Source organism: Pinus tabuliformis, chromosome 2_2 (assembly GCF_031772625.1).
Source record: "Pinus tabuliformis cultivar Carrire ecotype Pingquan chromosome 2_2, CPIR1, whole genome shotgun sequence".
Classification (NCBI taxonomy): domain Eukaryota; kingdom Viridiplantae; phylum Streptophyta; class Pinopsida; order Pinales; family Pinaceae; genus Pinus; species Pinus tabuliformis.
The window spans coordinates 688,407,919-688,433,861 of NC_142300.1; the positions used below are offsets into that span (position 1 = coordinate 688,407,919).

General features: G+C 36.3%; 1 pseudogene; it reads right to left on the reverse strand.

The window, feature by feature from the left end:
* Nucleotides 1–3,266: 3,266 nt before the first annotated feature.
* Nucleotides 3,267–20,280, reverse strand: LOC149194537 (DNA polymerase delta catalytic subunit-like; annotated as a pseudogene).
* Nucleotides 20,281–25,943: the final 5,663 nt, after the last annotated feature.

Here is a 25,943-nt window from a genome sequence, read left to right on the forward strand (position 1 = left end):
CATGTTTCACCATGGTTTACCATGGTTGATTTTTATATTGATACAATCTTTGTCACAATGCGACATTGGACCATGGTTGACCACGACTGATTTTCATATGAAGAAAATATTTGTGAGAATATGATGTTGGACCATGGTTCACCGTGGTTGATTTTCATATTGAGACAATCTTTGTCACAATGTGGCATTGAAGCATGGTTGACCATGGTTGATTTTCATATTGGGACAATATATTTGTCACAATGTGACATTGAATCATAATTGTCCATGATTATAAATCACAGGGATTTATGTTAAAACCCAGGATTAATATTAGACAACCATATGAATAATATTGTACCCTACAAATATGAACCCTTAGATTAATAAATCCAATGGATTGATATGTGTTGGTCCGAATTCACCATGTTGAAATATCACTAACTATATTTTGAGTATGGTTGATCATGATTGACTATGACCATGCTTTGACTATGGTTGATCATGATTGACAATGACCATGCTTTGACTATGGTTGAATATTTCTTGACTATGATTGGCCATCATTCATCGATGGTTTGCCTATGTTCAACCATAGTTGAATATGATTGACATTAGTTGATCATGGTTTGAATACAGGTTGACTATGGTTGGTTTATAGTTGAGAATGATTTGACTATGATTTGTCTATAGTTAACCATGGTTACCATTACAATGGTGGATTTTGATGGCTAACCATGGTTTCACTATGGTTAACCTTGACCATGGATTATAAGCCTCCATGGTCAACTATGGTTCAATATAATTCACTGTGGTTCATCCATGAAATTTTAGACTTCAATAAGTTGTTATTTCTTGTACCTTTAGATATTCCATTAAATTAACTAATTGTTTTATTTGGCAAGTGTATTTTCTCATCTTTATACATAAATTTATAGCTCAAAAATTCAAAACTACAACATAAATATGTAATTATTTTTTTTCTTACCTTCACACTTCCTCTTGTATAAAATAAAATAAAATTTAAATTTAAACTAATCAAAAATCAATTTAAAATATTTACATATTCTTAATAAATCATTTATATTATATATGGAAATTTCCATATCAAATAGAGTTATGCCTAGGCCTGGAAAAACTACTATCTTTATGTCTATAGAAAATTAAGATATTTTCAAATATTCATTGTTATTTAAAATTATAATTATGCTATTTTACTTTCAAATTATTTATTAACCTTTAAAAATATATGTAGATTTGTAAAAAATAATATAGATTTTAACAATTAAAAATGTTAAGAAGATGTTTTTAAATGTAAATTGTGTAGAGTGTTCAATTGTTTTTAGAAACTCTATACAATTTGAATCCAAATGTATTTTTAAAAAATTTACAGGCTTTGTATTCAAAGAATTCGTGTTAACAATCAAATCTCTCACTTTAATTTTTAAACATCTTAAGTCGTTAAAATCTTCTTTCAATAATAAAGGGGTTGTATTTCTCACTCCTCCCATATTTAAAATGGAAACCCTTATCCCGATTGCAAGTTCTTGGCATCAGCTTAGATGGCCCACTCGGGCCCACCTCTCCGCCTCCGTTTACATAGAAGGATGTTGGAAATTGTTTGTGGTTGGAAAAATTCACTGTTAGAAACGCTGCTGGTAACTTTCGTATGGTACGAGAACAAGGAGAAGGTAGCATGCACGACGCTATCCACTGTACCGGTGATTAATACTCTGTCAGTCGGATAGTTGATTGAAATCAAGGACATCCATGACAAAGGGTCACCCAACAACATAAGATATGGTCATCCACCATCGTTTCGTTTTCAAATTCAAAAGTCACTACTACATGTAGGGGGTTTTAAGACAATATTTGAGTCAATTGTCTTAACTTAAGACAAAAAGAAACTCAAATATTGTCTTAAATATTGTCTCTAAGCAGGTGTCTCAAAATATAATGTCTCAAAAATTTGTCTCTATAAAGACAATATAGAACACATATTATTATTGTCTCTATAAAGACAATTTGATTTGCCTCTCTAGAGACAATTTGATTTGCCTCTCTAGAGACAATTTCATTTGTGTCTCTTTAGAGACAATTACATTTTTGTCTTTTTAGAGACAATTCCATAATTCAAACTATTGTCTCTCAAGAGACAATATAAAAAATTATTTAAAAAAAATAAATGTCCATAATTCAAACTATTGTCTCTCTAGAGAAAATATATAAATTATTTAAAAATAAATAAATGTCCATAATTCAAACTATTGTCTCTCTAGAGACAATATAAAAAATTATTTAAAAAAAAATAAATATCCATAATTCAAACTATTGTCTCTCTAGAGACAATAAAAAAAATTATTTAAAAAAAAATAAATCTGCTCAAACTGTTGTCTCGGATTTGCTCCTGCCAATCTATCTGTGTATCCATCTCTATCTACTTATCCATCCATCCATCCATTCAACTATTTGCATGTCTGGATATACATTTGTAAGCGTGCAGATCTATGTTTTATATTGTGTGCTCTCCTAAAATTTTGGATATGCGTGCACATTGCATTTATAGGGTGTGCCTTGGGAAGTATGTATCATAACTGCCGTTTGAGGTAACCAGCCTATACACCGTCTATGTTCCCCATGGTCACTCGTCAATCTATGATCTGGAACCGAGAAGACTTGGCATCTATAGTAATACTAGTCATTCTATCTAATGGGAATCATACTAACCAGGAGACTAATATGTTTGAATCGTAATAAGATAGCCACATATTACTCATATGCCACTAATACAGGGTGTTATGACCTATCAATAAGCCTAACCTAAATCCAAGTATTACAGTAATTACAACACATGTATTACCATGTTCATAAGCAGATAAGAGTACTTATAACAACAAACCCAACCTATCGCTATCTATCCCTATTCAATAAGCTTAAGTATAGCACTAACTATGGTTTAGCTAATAGATCCGTAATGATTGAGCTTTATATTCACACCTACTCCATATGTCCTAGTTGGAACCATTGTTCTCCATCTCATTTGCAAGGAGAAAAGATATATCGAACTGGTTAACATTAAATAACAAGGACTTGATAATTACTGTACAATAAATAAACCATGCTCATCCTGATTCAGGGACCAAATAAATTCCCTGGTCCATTAAATTAGAGAAACATACACCAGAGAAAATTCAGGAAAACAAAAATATTCGATAATACAAAAATTACAAGCTACACAGGCAGCATCCTCAAAACTGCCAGCGCAAAATATTCGATAATACAAAAAATTACAAGCTACATAGGCAGCATCCTGAAAACTGCCAGCACTCTAGTTGCACCTTTGCTTCAGTTAGGTCTTTCTGAGCTTTCTTCCTACGATAAAATATTGGGCAGTCACGACTGCAATAAGGATAGGACATCAATGTAAGTATAAAAGAGATAGTAATTGTAAAAAAAATATATATATATATCCTATTAATTAAAAACAAATACATGATCACACAAATGTTACAAAATAAATCCATAATGTAAATTTAAATCATGTTATGAAAATGTAATACTATGTAATACTTGAAATATAGCATTCAAAAACCTTGTGCAAAGAACATCTTGGTGCAGAGAGCCTTGGCACCGCTGACATTGTGTCCATAGTTTACGAAAGAGCATTTCTAATTCCCTCACTGACATTGATCAAATATTAGTGTCATATGATAGAAAACCTAGGTGAGAACAATAGACACAAGGCCTACTTTAAATTCTCCAAATAAAGAGTAATGGTATTAGAATACCAGCTTACCATTTGCAACTGTTTTATGATATAATTCTGCTTCTCTTCCTTTGCAATGTGAACAAAATGTTTGATCTTCTTTGCTGCAATGGCAACATAAAATCAGGTAACATCATGAATTTCAGTATGAATCAACCTAACCAGACATTCTTATTATAAGAAAGCTAGACAGTTTCTTACAAGGAGAGCATGCATGGGATCATGCAACCTCATAGATTTTTCCACATCAAAAAGATGAACCCTAGTAGCTTTCTAAAGCGCCAAACTAAAATAATAGTTACTCTCAATTGTGCACTACTATAAGCAAGGAAACCACATCAGGAAACCCTCTACTTGTATTAACTAAATACCTGATAGGTGTTTTACAACCAATACAACTGAGTTGTTTCTTGACAAATTTCATAATTCCACTATTTGAAGGAGTTGATATGGAACTGCTTGTGTGTGACTACCATGAAGAAGCTCCTTGCTTGCATTCTTCAAAATGGGCTCAAATATTCTCAACAGCGGCTACAGAGCAAAAACAGGCACTAATAAAAAACACTTAGCTGGAAAGAATTACTATCTATCAAGATATATTTGAAACACGGGTGAAATTTTCAAAAAGAGCATAAACAACAAGTGATGATGCTTTGGTCTTTCACCTTGCTCAGTTGATTCTCCAGATAATATTGTGGATCAATAGGGATGTTATTCTCCAGTACGTAAATTGGATCCTCAGATTTCTCATATGCCTGAGCCCAAGTAAACACATTAGTCATTATATCCATAATCCCTCTGTAAATTATGCCTCCAAATAAAACATAACAAAATACTTGAAATAATCATTTTTTAGTGAAATATCGAGACTTATGTTGAGCACAGAAGGGGTTAATTATTACCTTGGCACCTTTTGCAGCCTTTATGATGAAATATGGAACATGATCACTCAGAGTTGGAGCAGTTGCAGCATCCCTCTGTAAACTAGGGGCAACTTGGCTTTAAAACACAACAAAATAATTAAAATAACCATTTTTTAGTGCAATATCGAGACTTATGTTGAGCACAAAAGGGGTTAATTATTACCTTGGCACCTTTTGCAGCCTTTATGATGACATGTGGAACACGATCACCCACAGTTGGAGCAGTTGTAGCATCCCTCTGTAAAGCAGGGGCAACTTGGCTTTAAAACACGACATCAATTTAAAAAATCCAATAATGGACTCATTTTCAATAAAAAGCAAAATATTACAAGAGTCTTTAGATGCACTGCAGTAATAAAAATAGAGAGATAGGATTGAAATGGAACCAGGAGACATTGCACCATTCATTATACTTGTTCTGAGAAGTTATTTCCAATATTTACCTTCTGCATGCGCTCAGCTAGTTCCACGTGTGCTGCCTTGACTGCATTGTCTTCTCCAGTCTTTGTCAGACCCTAACTCAACAAAGAGATTGTTAGCACAGGCAAACAACAATTCCCTTAAGAATATGCTGATAGCCTTGATAAAGGATATGACCTGCAAACATCTGTTTCTGCCGCAGCTAAACAGTAATCAATTTTTCTCAGCATGAGATTAAAAATGCAGATATATTAAATATTGTCATGTTTTGATTCTCTTCAATTGTATAAGAGCCTCCCTTGACACTTCTTCCTCCCATTGTTAGCATTAAATATTGACGGAATCCCTTCCAAGTATAGAATGCAGGGAGAAGAAACATGACAGACTTATAAACGAAACTTCCATGGCCTGCCCCAACTAGGTATATAGTTTATACTTCTAACACTTGAAACTAGGAATATGTAATAAGTGACTTGCTCACAATGTAAATCTCCTCTTCCCCCTATCATATTTTATCCATTTCAAAAGTAACAACTGGTCAAACAAACATGGTCATAAACATGCAGAAGGATTCATTTTTCTCACCTTAGTTATCACCAAAAGTGACAAATCCATTATGTTCATTAACAAGTCAGAAATAGTGTTCTTGACATACTGCACTGCACCAGGTATGTCACGATCAATGAGTATTTTGTGAAGGCACTCTGTAACCAAGTTCTTCACCAACAGGCAATTGTCCCTTTGCACTGTTTCAATGCCTGTTGATATGGAATATTTAAAAGATCAGGAATATTTAATAATTAAGAAGGTATCAAATAAATTATTTTTCTAAGAGCATTTTGAGCCTTCACAAACATAAGGCCTGTCTTTGAAACAAAAAGATCAGGTTTGTCACCTTTAGTATCCATTTTGTCATAAGCATCTGGCTTTGTCCACAACAACCCAGCACATCTTTTCTTGCTGGTCAACAAGAATGGGTAGTATATTTTTTCAAATTCTAGTTTAATAGGATGCATAAAAGCATATGTTAAATAACACACTAATTAGATGCCAAAGATGCACCAAACAAATGCAGATAAGCCACAGAAAAGAATAACTGATCATCTCGTCCTGTGCATATTTACAAAGATCTCATGGAAGTGGAATGTCAAAAGAAGATTAGTTTTAAAAAGAAAGGTGATATTAAAACATTCATCCCCACAAAAACATCATTAACAACTCTAGAGGATTCACATATATTTAAAATTCTTGACACTGTACCTTTGTAAATGTACCACTAATATAATCTGAGGCTTCCCTCCCTAGCGTCACGGCCTCTTCTATATTTGGTACACCAAACTATATCATAACTGAATCTATATCTCCATATACAACCTAGATTCAAATATAAAAATATACTATCAAGATTTACAGCAGAAATCTTGGTTAGGATCAGATCACCCATTATGATTTCAAGAACTTGGATTATCACCAATACAACAAGTGTACTTCCTATCATTACTAATCCAGTTCAAAGGTTACAAATGCCTTTAGTTGCTAAACAATAGCCTACCTCAGCATTGTACTGGTAACCACCAACTATTGTGAACCTTTCTTCAACTATCTTCTTTGTATGCTCTATCATTTGACGGCCTGACAGGTGGAAAAAAAATGAGATGATTAATGATATGAAATTTTAAAAAAATACGTAAAATCGATATTGTCTGATGGAATAGAGAATGTGTCAAAAGATCAAACTGGCGTTGTAATCAAAATATAATAAGAGGGCCTAAGCATATCATCTTAGTTGTACAAGTACACATGACTAATTAATGCAATTTAGGAACTCGATCGTATTTGTACAAGATTGTCACTTACAGTTCATACCCTTAAAATTATGTCAGGAGGAAGAAAAGAATTACATGGATATAATTGATGCCCAAAAATAATCAATGTGAATGGCTGATACATGCATATATAGAATAAGAGAGGACTGCAAGCATCTCTATCTTGTAAGTAAAAGAAGCACCCATAACATTACAACTAGGAAAAACAAGGGGAGAATCAAGGTGTCCATGGATTTAATGTTTTTTTTCCATGGAAGAATTGTGAAATTACCATAGCTCGTCACACTCAACGAAATCTCCAAATAGGGCAATTTCCCAACAGTGGCACTAGTAAACCCATAAACTGAATCCGCACTTATCTGCAAGTGCACACAGTCAAAACTATTTTATGTGTTTCACCAGCATACCTAGTTTTACTGTTATTCCATGTCGAAGCCATAGTTAATACAAAATTGACAAAGCTGTAATTACCTTCAAAGCCAATTGTCGGCCATCCAAGACAACCTTTTCAAAAGGATCTTTAGCCTCCTAAACAAGATTACAGGAAGTTAAAAACTAAGATGCTAAGTGGAAAAAATACAAGCATGTAACATGGACATAGGAAGCACTTACTTCACCACCTTTAGGTCTGCCTTGGCTCTTTTCCTGGCAGCCAGTAACTCTTCTAGGATCTCTGGTAATATGCCCTAGGAAACAGGAAAAAGAGCATTCAATTTAGCATCATCGAAAATGGTCAGCATATGATGGTTAAAAAGTAAATAATGAAATAAGTATTAGCATAGTGTTTGACATGCAAAGACATTAAGGTCTTAGCATCCTACTTTACTTTTAATCCTTTCTAGTAGCATAGCTCCTGGTGCTTATGTTAGTGTTACAACGGTACAACTGTGCATTATACAGCTGGGATGACTAGGACAGTGTATTGGGATCTCATCCACATAGCAATTTGACTACTAAAGTCTACCATACATGTTAGGGAACCTATCTACTTTTTGTACATTGACGAATCAACCAAAATTGAATCTGAATCTACTGAAAACTTCAAAATATGTATCATAAAAGTAGCCTAGGGTTTATTGTCCATTATCTAAAACTTCTTCAGAATCTCAATTGCTTACTTACCCGTGTTCGAGGACCAGCTCACCTCAACTCAGCCAAACCTCCAAGACCAAGAAATAATACATGTCAACTTCACTTGCCAGTTTCTTATTGCACCATGGGATAGAGTTTTCTAAACTAACTGTTAGGACCAACTAATCTATATACAACACAAATATAAGCATATCAAATTTATCATAATCAAACAAATAATAAAATTTAGGACCTACAACGGTCTTAGTGATACCCATAATCTGTAAGTACTCATAAATCCATGAGTACCGAGCACAAGAGGCTACTTTAGCCCAGAAAGGGACTTCTTCAACTTGCACACATGGGTATCCCATCCTAACAAAGATATTATATTTGAATCCAAGCTGAAACAAAACCATGAATCACTCTTCCTGCCACCTACATCTTTGGCCCTGTCAAAATCCACTAAAGCATGCAGCAGCTCAAAGCACTGTGCCAGTGTGCCCTTTAAGTACCTCGCATACCTTAGACCATGGAGCATATTTGCAGCAACCTCAACTCAACCATATATTAGCAGCCAAGCTGGACAATAAATTGGTGTCTGCGCCCCCCTTGTTTGTGAGACAAGGGATCTCATGCACACAACAATTTCACTTCTAAATTCTACCAAATATGTTAGGGAAGCTATATACTTTTTGTACGCTGACGAATCAACCAAATTTAAATCTTAATCTACTGATAAATTCAAAATATGTATCATAAAAGTAGCCTATGGTTTATTGTTCATTATCCGAAACTTCTTCAGAATCTCAATTGCTTACTTACCCCTATTCGAGGACCACCTCACCTCAACTCAGCCAAACCTCCAAGACCAAGAAATAACACATGAGGTGTATATCCTTCATGTCAACTTCACTTGCCAGTTTCTTCTTGCACCATGGGATAGAATTTTTTAACTAACTAGAATTTTTTTAACTAACTTTTAGGACCAGGTCATCTACATACAACAAAAATATAAGCATATCAAATTGATCATAATCAAACAAATAATACAAGTTAGGACCTGAAACACTCTTAGTGATGCCCTTAATATGTAAGTACTCATCAAAAAAACAAAGTATCTTCAAAATTTGTTTTGTTGCACACATAATTAGTTTATGTTTGGACCCTCACAACCTAGTGCACTCCTTAGAAGCTAGAGCGATGCACGTTCAAGTTATTAAAATTTAACACATATCAAGCCTTTTTGTCCTCTTTTTGGGAGGTGCTACATTAATTGTGGGTGTGCAATGCTCATCACATTGAACACCCTCCTCATTATTTCTGTCTCCCATTCGCTGAAATTCAACAATCTACCAAGGTTCAGGAATGACTATTGGATGATTTTGTGCAACAAGCAAATCATCATGTGCTTGTATCTCCTCCCCATGCTCACTCCCAGATGTTTCACCTGATTCCTATACACAACACACTTTAACTTGTTATAATAACATTAAAACCTCCAATTGATTTATTGCATTATTCATATAATATTATAAACAACTAACCTCGGATCCATAACCAGTAATTATTTTTCCCCTCGATTTATCATGTGTTGGCGAAGACCTTGGGAACCATGTAATACAACATATTTTAGGTCTTCCTCTGAAGCTTCCTTTTGAAACTGGTGAACCTACATTAACAAAGATAATCATATCTATAAGGTAAAATAACTAATAAGATACAATTAACTCAACGTGACCATGGTTACTTTGCCTAAAATAGAAAATATAATAGATGGAAATATCACTTACCATACCACCACGAATACTATTATATCCACCAAAGCCTAATTTGTGAGATCCAATTTTTGACACCCTAGCTTGGGTTGCTTTTCTTGTATCTCGTAGGCGTCTCTTAGCTCCTCCTTGTGCAGATGGCGTATAGTTTGGATTTCTAAGGACTTTCCTCTTAAACTTGGCATCTTTCATAAGTTCATCCCACGTCACTTGGTCTCTGATCCAAGCTGGACGTGGATACATCAAGTTTTTTGTCAACTTTGTCCTTAAATTGGACCTCTTTGAGTGCATGTATTTACTTGCAATCTGTAAAATAAGTTCCTTATCAAATCCAGGATTATCAAATCATATTACTACATCTTTAAATAGTTCCTCCTTTTTGGCATTGGATTGTTTCCTTCAATCCATTTGGATGGTATTTCCAAATAATTCTTCTGCACGACGAAAAATAAAGTGATAAAATTTCAGCCCTTTTTCATCCTTCAAGACATTTCCTTCTGAAGTGAGCAAGATTGTAACTTCTTGCATTCCTTTTGTGGTCACCGATGATATTGTTGTAGTCTTGGAGATTGCGGAAGGTTCCCTTATAGATACATTAGGCACCGTGTCACTTACTTCTTGCATTTACAATGAAATTGTGGAACTATTAAGAACCCAACCAAAATATGAAACTTTTTTCATATCTAAAATAATGGTCCTAAACATAACATTTGAAATTATAAAAGAAAATAAAATAATTTTACCTGTTGATCTGTTGCAGGAGCTACACTCTCCAACAATGACATTTCCCCTAACTGAATTTGTTCAATTACTTCTTGTCTGATTTGAACATTTGCAGGAATATCTGGTAGGAGCCTTAACATTCTTGTTTGTGAGTCTATAAGACTCCTCAAAGAAACTTGTTCTGGTCCTTGTGGGAGAATGTTGACTAGACCCACATTTGATGTAGAGGGAATGTTATGGGGTTCTGGTCTAGGTGTAGATGGCATAACATGACCCTCTATACCAACAGATTGTGTAAAGGGCATGTTATGGGGTTCTGTTCTAGGTGTAGATGGCATGACATGACCCTCTATACCAACAGATTGTGTAAAGGGCATGTTATGGGGTTCTGGTCTAGGTGTAGATGGCATAACATGACCCTCTATACCAACATATTGTGTAAAGGGCATGTTATGGGGTTTTTGTCTAGGTGCAAATGGCATAACATGACCCTCTATACCAACATATTGTGTAAAGGGCATGTTATGGGGTTCTGGTCTAGGTGTAGATGGCATAAGATGACCCTCTATACCAACAGATTGTATACTTGTTGGAGTCACCCTAGAAACACCCTGCAAGGCACAAATATAAATAATAAGATGGAATAACAGATGAATAATGTTGAAATATGTAACTAGGTTCGGTCTTCATAATGACATATCTAATCACAATTCTATGTAATTTATGTAAAAAAAGGAAAAATAAGATTATTTTTGTTATGATTGAGGCATGGGTTTCATGAACACATGAAGAAGCAAGTCCCATTATAGAATGACAATATCTCGGAAGACTCATTAAAAGAAGGTCATGAAGGTGGCAAATGATCAATGAAATGTAGTGTAAAGTTGCAAATAATCATGGCAACCAAAATACTAATCAGTACAGATAGGTGTCCATGAGGTATGTATAATAATTTTCTTTTAAAGGGTCCATCATAAGATGTAGTAGGGTTGAATTTATGGGTTTACATTTTAAGAAATACCCTAGTATTTAGAAACCTTAATGTTAAGGTATTTGTTCCCTATGATTTGATTTCTAGGGCATGGGATAAACTCTAGAATGACATAAAGGGAAAAGAGTATGATCTAATGTTTGAATTTAAGAAACCCTAAAAGGGCCTGTTGATTACATAAAAACCCTAAAAAAGTAACTTGACATCATGTTTTGGAATAACATATTTCTTGGGTTACATGTTAAAATAGTATTGTATGTACAAGAAGAAAAAAACAGATGGGGTGATCCATTTGAAGGCATGATGTATCTCTTCATAACACCTCATAAATCATGGAGTCGTTGTGCAAAAACTTTATTAAATATATGCCCTAGATTTCTCAACAAATAACATAATCAAACTCACATAAATAAATGGTTGAATCTTATATCTTGCATAGCATTAGATGTATATGGGGGCATTAACGATCCCTGCATGCCAACATTGGTTGTATTGAGGGGCATAAATGAATCCTGCATGCCAACAAAATGCACGCTTAGTAAAAACACAAATATTAATAAATATATATAGTGAAATAAGTTAACTAAATGCACAAAAATATTCAACAAGTTTTACCACTATCATTACCTTAGATGTTCTATAAGGTGTTATAGGGGTTGGAATGACTTTAGCAATTGCCTGCATTCCACAAACATAAATTAGCATAATATAATAAGGAATATAAGATAATTGAAAATATAAAAGACAATATTCAAGCTTACCTCATGCATCATCATAGCAGTGTCTTTCGCTCGTGCATTTGTTAACATTTCCATGAAAGTAGTGAATATCATTGAACCCCCCATGGTAGCATCAGTAACACCCATGGGTACATTCTTAAAAAAACACATAATAACATAAAAATAAGAAAACCTTGATCAAAAAACCGATAAGAAAATAGAATCGGTAACAACAAATATGTGTTGAGTGAGCATTGAAGATCTGTCCAACACTTTGAGGCAAGCTTATCAAAGTGTTCTGACAAGCATTTAACTAGTCACAAACAAACTTTTGAAGTATCATTTTAAAGTTAATTTCTAAAAGCAAATCCAACCTCTAACAAAATCAACAAAATAAATAATACAAATACCAAAAGCAACATAAGCAACACAAATACCTGGTTTTCCATTTTGTATAGAATAATGTAATAGAAATCTACGAAGAAAAATTTGTGGACACTCGTTAGGATCATTACATAAATAAATGTTGAAATATATGACAACGTGTAAAACCATAAAATTATTCTAAAATATGTTGGTTTAAACTTATATGCATGTAATACTAATTTCATTAAGGAGTTCTCTGGATTATATTACAAAGGGTAATGCACTATCTTAAATTATTGTCGCATAATGCAAAGTAATCTATGTAGAATATCTCCTTGCTGCCTATAAACATTACTTCACTATCTCATTGCAGCCAGAATCAACTCCAAACTAGACCTTGCTTGCCTCAAAACCCTAGACCATACCTCAAGATGATTTTCCGCCACATAAAAACCGTAGGGGTGATTCGTTGCCACAAACAATCTGTGAAATCAACATTTGAAAAGCAATGCATATGAAGCATATCAAGCATGCATGGAAACTACTAATTGGAGTCCAAAGAATTATTATGGTAGATGAAGAGATATGGTGTGTTGCCTTAGAAGAGCACCAATATGCAATAAAGAACCATGAAATATGCTTGGAAAATGAAAATACATAAAGTAATGTAGAGCACTGGTGGCAGAGAGGGTATAAAAACACAGAATTATGTTTAACCCTCCAATATAGTTAACCACACATGGAATAAGTGAATTCAAATGAATGACAATGCAGTGAATGCCCATGAGCTTTGGTTTCATCAATTCATGAGTAAATTTTGGTGTGGGATTAAACCAAATAATGCCAATGTCATGCCTCATACTTCTCAAAGACCCAAGCTACAAATATCATGGCTTGGTATTATACCTATGCGCAGATTTATGCAGATTTGAGATGTTCAGAGGAGAATCAATCATATTTCCATAACACCCCTCTCGAACCTATTTCATGCTAAAGAATTAGAGTCTAGTGCCAAACACATGATCACATATCCAAGCAAAAGATCATCCCAGTGCATCTCCTAGAATGGTGGATATCAAGTGACTCAAACTAATGAAGAGAAGCCACGATTTGACTCCAAGACTATTGAAGATTGGAGAAATTCACTTTTTCGTGTTGCAGACATTAGTCGTTTCGAGCTGGAGGCGTGCAATACTAGGTGAAAACTCAACCTTCACTATCAGTGATAGTATTTTATGTTTGATAAATAGACATAGAAGTTTGTTTCTCACTGTTATATTTATTTTCTTCTAAATAACTAGCAAGGAGCTGGAGATGGAGCTACTAGATAAGGTGGTTAAATGTATGTCGGAAATAGTGGAAAAGCCAGAGTTGCCCGTGGCCGACTATCCAACAGGCTTGAATTTTAAGCTTCAAGATTTTGAAGAGAGAGTCCTATTGTAGCAACAGCAAAGGGGGAAATCTCAGATATTGGGGATAGTGGGGTTAGGTGGCATAGGAAAGACAACTTTTGCAAAACATTGAAAACGATGAGATTTTAACCCTGTTTTTCATGTGGCCCCATACCTTTTAAAATTGACAAATATATTTGGTGTAAACATGCTGAAACCTTTGCACTACTCTACTAGGAAGGGAAAAGAGTATATATCAAGACTATTACATACAAAACAACTAGTACCAAAATGATAATGTTAATGTCACTAAGTTCTAAACATTGAAAATAGATTCAATGAAAAGACAAGCACCTAACTCAATCAATATTTCCATACTATTGAAATATATGTCCCCCAAATCTAGACTAGATGACCTAAATTCACTACCTAGTGATAGATAGAGAAATAGGTACTTTCAAATGTTTTAAGAAAAAACTAGATGATAACATGGGTAAAAGTATGGAGAATATTGTGAACCCATATGTTAGAAAAATGAGATAGGGAAACTTGTAGTAGAATTAGTGTTGGTAATCTTCCAGTATGAATGTCACTAATAAATTTAGCTCCGATTGTACTCAAATGTTTTTATAAATATCCTCCATAATATTCCAAGCAATTTAATAAAAAGTTTTGAGATCAGAACTAGTTTATGCCCTGGGGAACATGCGAATGGAGACCTAACTGCGATAGTATGCAAGCATGCTGGGGCAAAGGGGGGTTCTTAGGAAGTTTCCACATAAGGTCTCCAACTGTGTCTTTGATCTGTCATAATATTTGTGCAATGATGTTCTAGGTTGACCCTGTTTTGTTTTTGAAAATCCTGCCATTGCATTCTTTCCAGACATCCTAGATAATAAAGCCTGGAACTAGATTCCAAGCTTTGTTGATGATTTCATTTCCCGAGGAGTCTTTCCTCCAATTCTTCAAAGTGTTGGTGATGCTGAGTCTGTCCCTGTCAGTTTGCCTGAAGACTGAGGCCACCTAATCCCACAAGGTAGAGGTGAATGGGAAAAGTTTGAGTAAGTGTTCCATCGTCTCCTCCTGTAAGTGACACAGATGGCATTTGGATGGGCCAACAAATCCCCATTTCAGAAGATTCTCCCAAGTTAGAATTTTCTTTTATTGAACCAACCACATAAACAACTTGATTTTCATCTAATGCGGGTTCTTCCAAAGGTCCTTCCATACCTGATCAGGGTTTTTATAATCAAACCCTAGGGCCATTCATTTAGCTTCTTTGAGTTTAAAGGTGCCTTCAGTGTTTTCTCCCCATCTTAGTTGGTCAGAAGAGGATGACACCAAAATCTTCCTCTGTTCCAAGTCAAGAGCAAGAGAAACTGCCTGGGCCTTTAAATGACTCTCTTCACTATAACCTAGATCCGTCCATATTCTCCATTTACCATTGATCCTTACCTGATCCTAGAAGTCATTTACCATAAGAAAACCTTTGTTGTTAGTGTCATTCTTGAGAGCGGTTAGATCTTCCCTAAACAAATTTGGTTCTTGCTACCAATTATCCTACCAAAATCCGGCCAGGTTCCCAGCTCGGATCTCCCAGAAACTATGATGTTGGACAATGGCTCTATTCTCCCAAGCAAGGTTCCAAATATTGAGCCCTTGATGAGCCTTGACATTCAGATATGATCCCTCTCCTACCAATTATTTGCATATTTTTGTTTCCAAAGATTGGCCCAAGGAGTTACCAATTCCTTAAGCCACCTCCACCACCCGAAACTCTGTTGAGGGTTTCAGGGCCGTGAAGCCCCAAACCAACATGGGCCTTAGGTTTGTAGAGCTTGTCCCAAGCTACCAAATCCCACTTCTTTTTCTCTTCCCCTTTGCCCCAAAGAAAATATTGTTGAATACTCCTGATCCATTGCATAACTCCTTTAGGAGAAAAAAGAGCTGAAAACATGAAAATGGGAATAGCCTGCAGGACAGCCTTTGTAAGCACAAGATGCCTCGTCAAATTCAAAGACCCACATGTCCATTTCCTTACCTTGTCCTGAATTTTATTAGTTACTGGCTCCCACACTCACTTGCTCAGAGATTTGTCCGTAAGAGGCATTCCAAGGTACTTGGAAGGTAACTGATCCCTTTGAAACTCGAGAATTCAAGTGAAGTTCCTCTAAATAGCAATGTCAGTGTTAAAAAAGAAAACCTTTGATTTTTCAAGGCTTACCTTTGTATCAGTGGCCATAGCAAAGTCGCTCAGGATTTGTTTGAAAGATCTGGCTTCTTTGACCGTTTGAATACCCTGCAACATTTTGTCATCCACAAATTGTTGATGAGTAGAAGCAGCACCATCCAGGATAAGTTTCAGACCCTAGATTCTTGCTTCAACATTTTCCATTTTGATCACTCTGCCTAGACCTTCCATCATGAGAACAAAGAGGAAGGGGGAGAGTGGATCCCCTTGTCTGAGACCCCTAAAATGCATAAAGGTTCTAGAGGGAGAGCCGTTAAGCAGGGCGGAAAAACTAGCCATGGATACAAGGGCCATAACCCATCTTATCTAGTTGTGGTCGAAGCCATAAGATCTTAACAATACCCTGATGTAAGACTAGCTTAGCTTATCATAATATTTCTCTAGGTCAGGCTGTATGATCATACCAGCTTCCTTATTGCTCTTAAGTGAGTGTACCACCTCGTGAGCTTGTATGATGTTATTGAGAATCTGTCTCCCTTCCACAAAACCAGTTTGCTCCTTTGAGACAAGAGCTCAAAGAAGGGGCTTGAGTCTTTTAGCGATTACTTTGGAAATACTTTTGTACACAACATTACATAAAGCTATGTGTCTGAATCTATCTGGTGTCATAGATTTTTCCTTCTTTGGAATCAGAGCTATGAAAGAGGCATTAAGAGCCTTCAAAACCGTTTTGGATATTCTAGAGTCTTCCACAACATCAAGAATATCTTGTTTGACTGTTTTCCAGCAAGCTTTGAAGAAGTCCACATTGAACCCATTCATGCCAGGAGATTTCCCATTTTGCATCTCATTGATAACCTCACTAACCTCTTCTTCAGACACTAGACTATTAAGATTGTGGTTGTCTTCCCTGGTTACAAGCTTAGGAATGTAATTTGTGAAATTGTTAATGAAATGAGATCTGTCGATGAGAGACTCCTCTGCTATGCTAAGGAAGTGTTGGACTAAGACAGATTCCATTTCTTTGTGAGAGACAAGCTCTTTCCCTTAAGAATCTTTAATTTTTTAAATTATGTTATGTGACCTGTGATCTAAGGTTGATTTCTGAAAAAACTTCGTGTTTCTTTATCCTTCTCTAATCCAATGAACCCTTGACTTCTGTCTCCAAAAAATATCCTCTTGCATGCACCGATCTTCCCATTCATTTTGAAGAGAGTCAGGTTGAGTTTTCCGTTCCTCGGTAAAACCTTCTGTGATGATGATCTGATTAATCTCCTAGATTTTCTGCTCAACTTCTATTTTTGCTTTAAAAATATTATCAATCTCTTTTTTGTTCCAACATTTAGGCCTAGATTTGATGTTTTTAAGTCTGTGTTGTAACATGAACATTTTAGTGCCCTGAACAGGCATATCTTCCATCCACCATTTTTCAATATTGCTGGTGAAGTCAGGATGAGAGAACCAGACATTTTCAAACCTAATAGGTCTCTTCCTCAGTGTATCCATAAAAGTAGCTTCAAGTTGGACAAATCAGTGGTCCGAGCCTCCAAAGGGAAGGATTAGAGCTAACATATCAAGGCCTTTGAAAAGGAGGTCCTCTGAGATTATGAATCTATCTAGTTTAGAGGCAACTTGAGAAGCCCCTCCCCTCTTATTGTTCCACGTAAAAGTGCCATTTATTGTTTCAATGTCCACTAGCCCCATGTTATTTATGATGTTTTGGAAGGCAATGGAGTCTTTGCCTATTTTTCTCTGTAAGAGATCTGATCATATTGAAATCCCCTGTTAGAATCCAGAGCATATTAGGATATCTCTCTCTCAGCTCCTCAAAGGAGGTGAGAAACTTGAGTTTGTCTTCTAGTTTCTGAGGGCCATAGAATTTTGTGATCATGTAGATCTCCTTATCACCTAAAGGTTGAATCAGCGATAGATAGTTCCTAGAAGTTTCAGCATCCAGGATTCCAAGTTTTTGAGGATCCCATAACATAAGAATCCCCACCCGCCGAGTTGTTCTCTTTAACCTATAGATACTTATACTCAATTAACCATTTGTTGTGTATCTCTGATCTTGTCCATCGAACATTTTGTTTCCTGAATAAAAATCATATCTAGTTTTTCTTCTTTTATTCTACTGCTAAGATTTCTTTGTTTCCTTTACTTCTTAGACCCCTAATGTTCCAGGTTGTAAGCTTCATTAAGAAAGGTTTGTAAATGAGTAATTGGTAAGATCTCTCATCTTACCTAAGTTAATCATAAGGTTCCCGCATTCGATCAGCAACTCATTTTGTCTTTTTTTTCCTCTCTTCCTACCCAGGTTCTTGGAAGAATGCATCGGTGTATCCTCCATTGTTTTCACCCCTCTATTCTCGTGGATATCATTGCTTCTTTTGACTCCAAAACCCTTCGATTGTGATCTTTAGAGGAAGATTTGTTGAACCCTGTCAAACTCTTCTTTTGGCAGAGAGTCTACCCCTTTGGTGATTCCCTGTTCTAGAAACTTTTGTAGATAAATTCTCCCTTTCTAGAATCTCCTGCAGTTCATGATCCTCCATTCTAGCCTCACTTGGGGTCATCTCATGGTCCCTGCTGAGCTCCATAATGCTCGGTAGATCATCTTTTTGTTGGTTGTTCTCTAGTATATCCTCCATGATAGCATCCCTTTCCTTCTCAGTGGGATTATTCTCTGATTCCTAGTTTGTCCCATTCTTTCCACCTTCTTCTTCTAAGATCTTCAAACTATTGTGGCTTGGTTGTTTGTCCTCATTAATTTTTTTTTGGTACCGCTTGCCTCTTTTTCCTTTACCCCCGACCTTAGTAAAACCCTCGATATCTTTCCCTATAGTGTTTTTTGTGTTTCTCTCCAGTTTGTTCAATGGGCAGTCCCTGTATAGGTGCCCATGTTCATGGCAGTTACGACACCTAAATGGGACATGTTCATAGTCCATTGCCTATACCCGTTCTTCGTCATACACTTATAAAATGATTGCATCTGGAAGTGCCCAAGATAAGTCCATTTCCACACATATAGGGACGAAGGAAGTGTATTTTCCTCTTAGAGTAGCATCTGAGATCTTTATAAAATGACCTAGCTCGTTGCCAATAGCCTTTGGAGACTCCGACAGCCAATAATCTAAAGGAAGAGAGTAAATTCTTATCTATACTGGTACCAATGTTAAAGTTTCTCATTCCGGGACAAAGTTCATCACCCATGGTCGCATGTAAAGGCCTGCAACAACATAAAAATAGGGTCCTCCCTCGAACACTCTGTCTTTATCTTCCAAGCTTGTGAACACCACCATGAATAAGCCCTTGGACCTAAGGCGAAGTTTTATTTCCCTCTTTGGTTTCCAGTGGTTCCTTATCCATGCTTGCAAAGCCTTTTCCGTTGGCCAAATCCCCATAAATTTGCAGATAACCACGTATTCCGCCATGTGACCTCTGTGCACTTTTGTAGCACTGGGTCACTTAAAACGACCCAAGGAATAATGGTTGACTTGGATTTACAGACCCCTGTTGTCCTCATAGGATCAACTTTCTAACTGCTAACCTTTGTCCTCTTCTCCCTACTAGCTTCCTCATAATTCTTTTCCTGTCCATGAAGTCTGATATTTTCCGGTTTTTCTGTGTTAATAGCCTCTATTGCCACCTCCGTTGGTTCCTTAAAGCAATGCGAACCAGCTCCCTTGGTTCTATCCACAACCACTTGACTGTAGGAGAGAGCAGAACTCCCTCCTCTACGTCCCCATGGTGATCAGCGACAAAACCCTATTTCAATTTGCTTTAACCTGTACAAAATATTTTAAATCAACATAACATACTATCTTAAAAAAATAATATAAATTTAAATAATTATAATATAAATATTTTACCATAAAAATATTTTATTTTACATTTTAAACTTATTTAATTTGTAATTATTAATTAGTTTTTAATACTTTTATTGAAAATAAAATTATAATAGAACATTTTAATTAGTCCCCAGGAAGTGGTGTTTGGTGCCCACAGGGCTCATGAGCACAATCTTTAACGAGAAAATGTAGGGGACCATGTACGTCCCACAACTGCTGCTCCAGGCGCGAGTCCACAAGCTCAAATCGAAGCAAGTTCAATAAAATACGTTTGATTCGTCCAGGCATTTCGATAAAATATGGTTTTTTTTTGGATTGACCACTTCTGTTTCTTATAGCTTTGCGCCACGACTCCAGCTTGTCACTTTGAGAGGCGCGGCGATGACACGAAACAACCGCTGCGACCAAAAATATCGACAGAAGGAAAAACTGTATTCTCTTCATCTTGACAACCAACGAACGAAGGAAAAATCGGAGGTTGTGTTCTTGATTAGGGTTTTCAAGTACAGACTCATGTAAGGTAAGGTAAGGCCGGGTGCCTTACATATAGTTGCTGGAGAAGGCTACATCTAAGAAAGACAAAGAGGTGAATTAAAAATTGAGGGAGTGGAAGTCGAAACCAGCTCTTCTTACTCGGAAAAGAAGTGCGTTGACAAATTGTTAACGTTTTTTCCAAATTATTTGTGCAAAGTTAATATGAAACTGTGCAGTAATCTAAACCTGCGTTTATTTGGTTATTTTATAGATGGATGGTTTAGCAAGCATTTAAATTTAATTGTAAATCATAACAAGCTGTAGCTTTAAATAAAGTAATAGATTTGGTTTCTTTAATTCATATAATGTGTTTTGATAAAAGTTGATTTTTAAAAAATGTTTTTTTTTGCCTTAGTCTAAAGATGTGTTTATTTAGTTATTTTATAGGTTGATTAGTTTATAGATTTTTTTCAAAATTTAGTTGTGAATTTTCGTTTTATATAAGATAATAAATTTAAATTTATATAATGTTGTGGCGTTGTCCAAAAAAGGAACATTATTTATTCAAGCTGATAGGAAACTTAGGAGTTGTTTAAAGATGGATTTATTTTTGGTCGACTGTTTGGTAAGAATTTGTACTAAATTTTAAATAAAGTAATAGATTTAATTCTGTTCACAATTAGTAAGAAAAAATTGTTTTAAGGAGTAGAGTTTATGTTTAGTCTACAGCTTGAACAAATAGTTATTAATACAGTCTCTAGAAATAACGTGTATACATTGTAGGAGGTTTTTCTGTTTTGTGTTTTTTTAAAGGTAGAAGATTTTGGAAGATTATCTTGAAAACTTAAATCACTAGGTATGATATAATAAATATCAGAATATCAGATAAAATATTATTTGATTTTTTTTTAGAAAATTTTATGAGAAATTTTCTATTTTAATTATTGTTTGTTTGTTGATACAAAATTTGTGATAGATGGAAAATTAGGTAGGTAAATAAGTAAATGACCACACAATTTATACAATTCCTTATTTAATCCTTGAAGTATTGAAAAATTCTTGGTTTATTACATAGTTACCAAATTTGAATTAGAATTCAATAGGATATGGAAATAGTTCAGACACTATAAAATTCAATATTGAAATTGAAAAAATTCAATAATATACATGTTACAAATACTTAAACTTATTAATTTTTTGAATAAGAGTTATCTACTTGAAAATGAAATTTGCCATTTTATAATTTTGTACAATATAAAGTTACAGTTTTTTATTTTTATATAGGAATCACTGATTTACAACTAATTTGCTATTTTATAATTTTTGTTATCCATTTGAAACTCAAATTTACCATTTTACAATTTTATCCCATATAAAAATTACAATTTCTTATTATTTTGATATAAGAATTACTAATTTACACATTTCTTTCGACTGAGAGCGGAGCGATGGATGCGTCTCACAGCATTAGGGTTTCCACAGTCAGCGCCGCCGCAGCTCTTGAAGGTCTACCCTGCTCACGAACGGCCAGAAGCCTGAACGCTGGCCACTCTATGCTTGAATCTTCCCTCTCGCCTTGGGACGGATTCGCTAAGGGAAAGGATTCAAACGTTTCAAGATACAGCAAGAAGAGCTCGCCGTGCTACCCTTTCTTCTGGGCGCAGATCGAATCCCTCAAGGCGGCACCAGCCTTTAATCCAGAGGTTCTCAATATAAAACAACCGATCCTCACCCAGACCTGTCTTGATGCGCTCCCCTCTGCGAACGCATTGCACAAGCCTGGCAGATCCGTCTGCATCTATGGAAAACAGAGACGCATGGTGGCCATGCCCCATTTTAGCAAGGAAAGGATCCGATCTCATGAGCCAGGGTTGATTTCAAATGACAGGGTCGAAGATCAAGTTTGTGGAGGGAATATGGACCTGGATCCGCGATGTTCAAGGATTTCTCTGCTCTCGGCTGCGCAGATCTGGTCTTCTTTCACCCTGACGCAGCGCTTTTACAGAGGATCCACAGATCCCTTTACGGCAGATCCGAGTTGGGGTAAAAAATATTTCAAGCAGAAGACTTCTGCTCCCCTGCAGCCCCCCCTGTGTCAAGAGGCGGAAGACTCAAAAGACTCAGGCCCCAAGCTGCTCCAGAAATCTTCTGAAGATTCCTCTACACCCTTTCAGATTCAAATAACACAGATCTCTGGCAAAACCGTCATGTAATGGGTAAACCCTACAGATCTGGTTCAGAATCTCAAAGCAAACCTGGAGCACAGGCTTGGGATCCCCTCAGCCCTTCAAAGACTTATCTTCCAAGGTAAACAGCTCGAAGATCCTCTTCCTCTCTCTTCTTACAGTATAAAGAGAAATAGCTCTCTAGTGTTTTCCTTTCGTTTGAGAGGAGGAGCAGCAGGGCAATCCTCTTCTGCTCCTCCAAACTCCTACAAAGCTGCAGTTCGCCCTGAGAAGCCCGCAACCCCGGAACCTCCCAAACCCAAGCCTTTTATGGTTGACAAATTGGAGGAAGTTCCCTCTGTTGAGATCTCTTACCCTGATCTTGAAGACGACACCCAAAAATTTGCTGAAAGGGCCATCATCTGCAGATTCAATGGGCTCTGGCCGCGCTCAAAGGATCTGTATGACTGGATCAAGGACAACTGGACTGACCGCTGCAAGGTTTACTTCTGTGCAAAGGGATACTTCATAGTACTGTTCGATGACCTCGAGCACTGCTACAATGCCCTTGACGAAGGCCCTTGGTTCATGGGTTCAGCTGGCCTCTTCATAACTCCATGGTTTCCAGACTTTGACCCAGCTTCAGCAGTCATCACTAAAGCCCCTGTATGGATCAGACTTCCAAATCTCCCAGTTCACCTGTGGCGCACAGAAGTATACAGGGAAATAGGCAATGCCTTGGGTTGCTTTTTAATAGGAGATTACAAGAGAGAGCGGCAGGGTCTCTATACATACGCCAAAGTTTGTGTGGAGCTTGATTTAAGCAAGGGACTGCCGGAGTACATCAATCTCAAGATCAAGGACTTTGTCTGGACCCAGTTTCTAGAGTATGAAAACACTGCCTTCCGATGCCGCCATTGTCACCTAACAGGGCACCTGCATAGCTCCTGCCCATCGCTGACAGCAAGCATGAAAAAGAGCTTCTTCGCACATTCCAAGCCCAAGCGTTGGGCTCCCTGTCCACCGCCGCCAGCTGGTAGCTCAAGCTCCCCAAGTATGGAAAAGGAGGAAAGCGAGTCAGAACCAGATCAGACGCCTCAGCCGATGGACCCGCCCTCGGAAAATTTGGAGCACACCCATGTCTCAGCAAGCTCCCAGAAACGTCCCCATGAGACTTCATCCTCTGAATCAGAGAAGGAGTCCCCGAAGATAGAGAACTCCAGTCTTCAAGTAGTTCTAGCCCACTCGCACCATGATGGCTGGACAAAAGTCAACAAAAAGAAAGGGAAAAAACATTGTGGTGTAGTTACTGTCCCGCTGGGGTAATAGCATGATAGCTAGTCTCTGCTCTCGAATCTTCTGATGTAGCTCTAGATTGTATCTTTCCTCCGAGGCCGAGATTGATGAATCCATCATTTCCGGTCTGTCGGTTTTTTGCTTTTCCTGTAGCTCTTGAGATTGTATCTTTCATCCGGAACCGAGGTTGATGAATCCATCATTTCCGGTCTGCCGGTATTATGCTATTCCTGACTGTACTATATTTTACTTAATAGATTTAGTCTTTACCGATAAAAAAAAAAGATATAAGAATTACTAATTTACAACCAATTTTCTATAATTTTCCAATATATTATTTCTTTTCTTTAATTAATTTTTCCATTCCCTAAAATTACCGTAACATGGAAATTACCGTACCATGTTAGTTTTCCACGTTGAGTGGATTTCAAAATCAAGCCTCGGGCTACCTTCCTTACACACCACCATTGGCATTGCTCAGATCTTCATCGTTTCTAACTACCGACAGAATGAGGTGTGGAACAATCTTCGTCTTCTTGTTATCTCCTACGGCATTTCCAACCAACTCTAACACCTCCGTGGCGAGATATTTTGGCAATACGCCCAATGGGAACTGAATAGCTGAAAACAAATTTCTTACCATCCAATTTGGTAATTATGGTTTATTATATTACTATGTTGAGTACAACAAATTGTAAAGACAAAATGGATTAGTTTTTACATTATAATTTTCATTAGTCCAATCAAGACAATTAAGGGGAAAACTTCAAAGAGCTAGACAAGAAAATTGGTGGTGACTTTAACAACTCCATCTATTTATAAAAGTTAACTTCGTCACTTCGTCTAATGTAAATAATAACATCTAATTAAGGTTTTTTCTATTTATTATGTGATTATCGGTCAATGGGGTCGTTGTTTAGCAGTGGTGGTAAGTTTTTTTTGGGTGTCAATCACCAAAATTCAATGATGTCAAAGAAGAAGAAGTGTTTGAATAGTAAAGACTTGATGGAATAGTAAAGTTGTAAGAGAAACTATTGAGTGAATTTGATAGAATAGTGAAGTTGTAGGCACATGTATTGGGTGAGCTTGATGGAATATTTTGTTGGAGGGGTAGAGTTTGTGATGGAGTTCTCAATAATGATTGCAACATGGTTAATTCGAGAAAAAAATTACAATGGGGTATTTTTAATATGCTCATTTTAAAGCCTTTTGATTATTTGACATATTGCAAAGTTAAGATGGACATGGTTTGCACGGGTTCTTGATTCACTAGTGTGTTAGGTGGAGTGTCAAGTTCTCCACTAGGGGTTTTATTATATTTTTGAATATATAAATATATTCAACAGTTTTTAAAAGAAAAATTATTAAGCTTAAATTATTCAATCCTAATAATTATTTACTTTTACTTTTTTTTTCTTCAACAAAATGTTGAGAAAAATATTTAGAAACATATAACTAAGAACAACTGTCACACTCCATTACAGAAGTAAATTTTTTTTTTTTTTCCTTACCATCACACAATAAGCATATATACATATTTATTATATGGAGAATTCTCGCACCGCCGACAATTACAATAAAACGCTATTCATGAGCATTACAATCTAAGTTTCTACTTAACATATTGCAAATGTTATGCTTTGAATTCAACCATACGAGGGTTAATTGTTTCCCTTATACCCGTGATTTGGTAATGTTTATGCATTAGTAACTTTGATATGTAGCGAATATGGTTTACAAATTCAAGATACATTCCGGGTACAGTGAACGGTTATCCTTCGTAAATGTTTCCTTTATGGCAATTACTATATAACGTACTGCTTTATATCCTCGAGGATGTTGATGTGGTGGTATTCTGACCGGTTCCGGCGCTTCCCCAGCTGGTCTGTTGTGCGTCGTCCATCTGGCTTGATGAGCGGTCAGCCATCAAGCTGCCATGTGCTGTAGCGTGCCCGGTGCTCCAAGCGCCATGAGACCTGACTTCTCGAACTTGCCAATTCGCGGTTGTATTTTCCC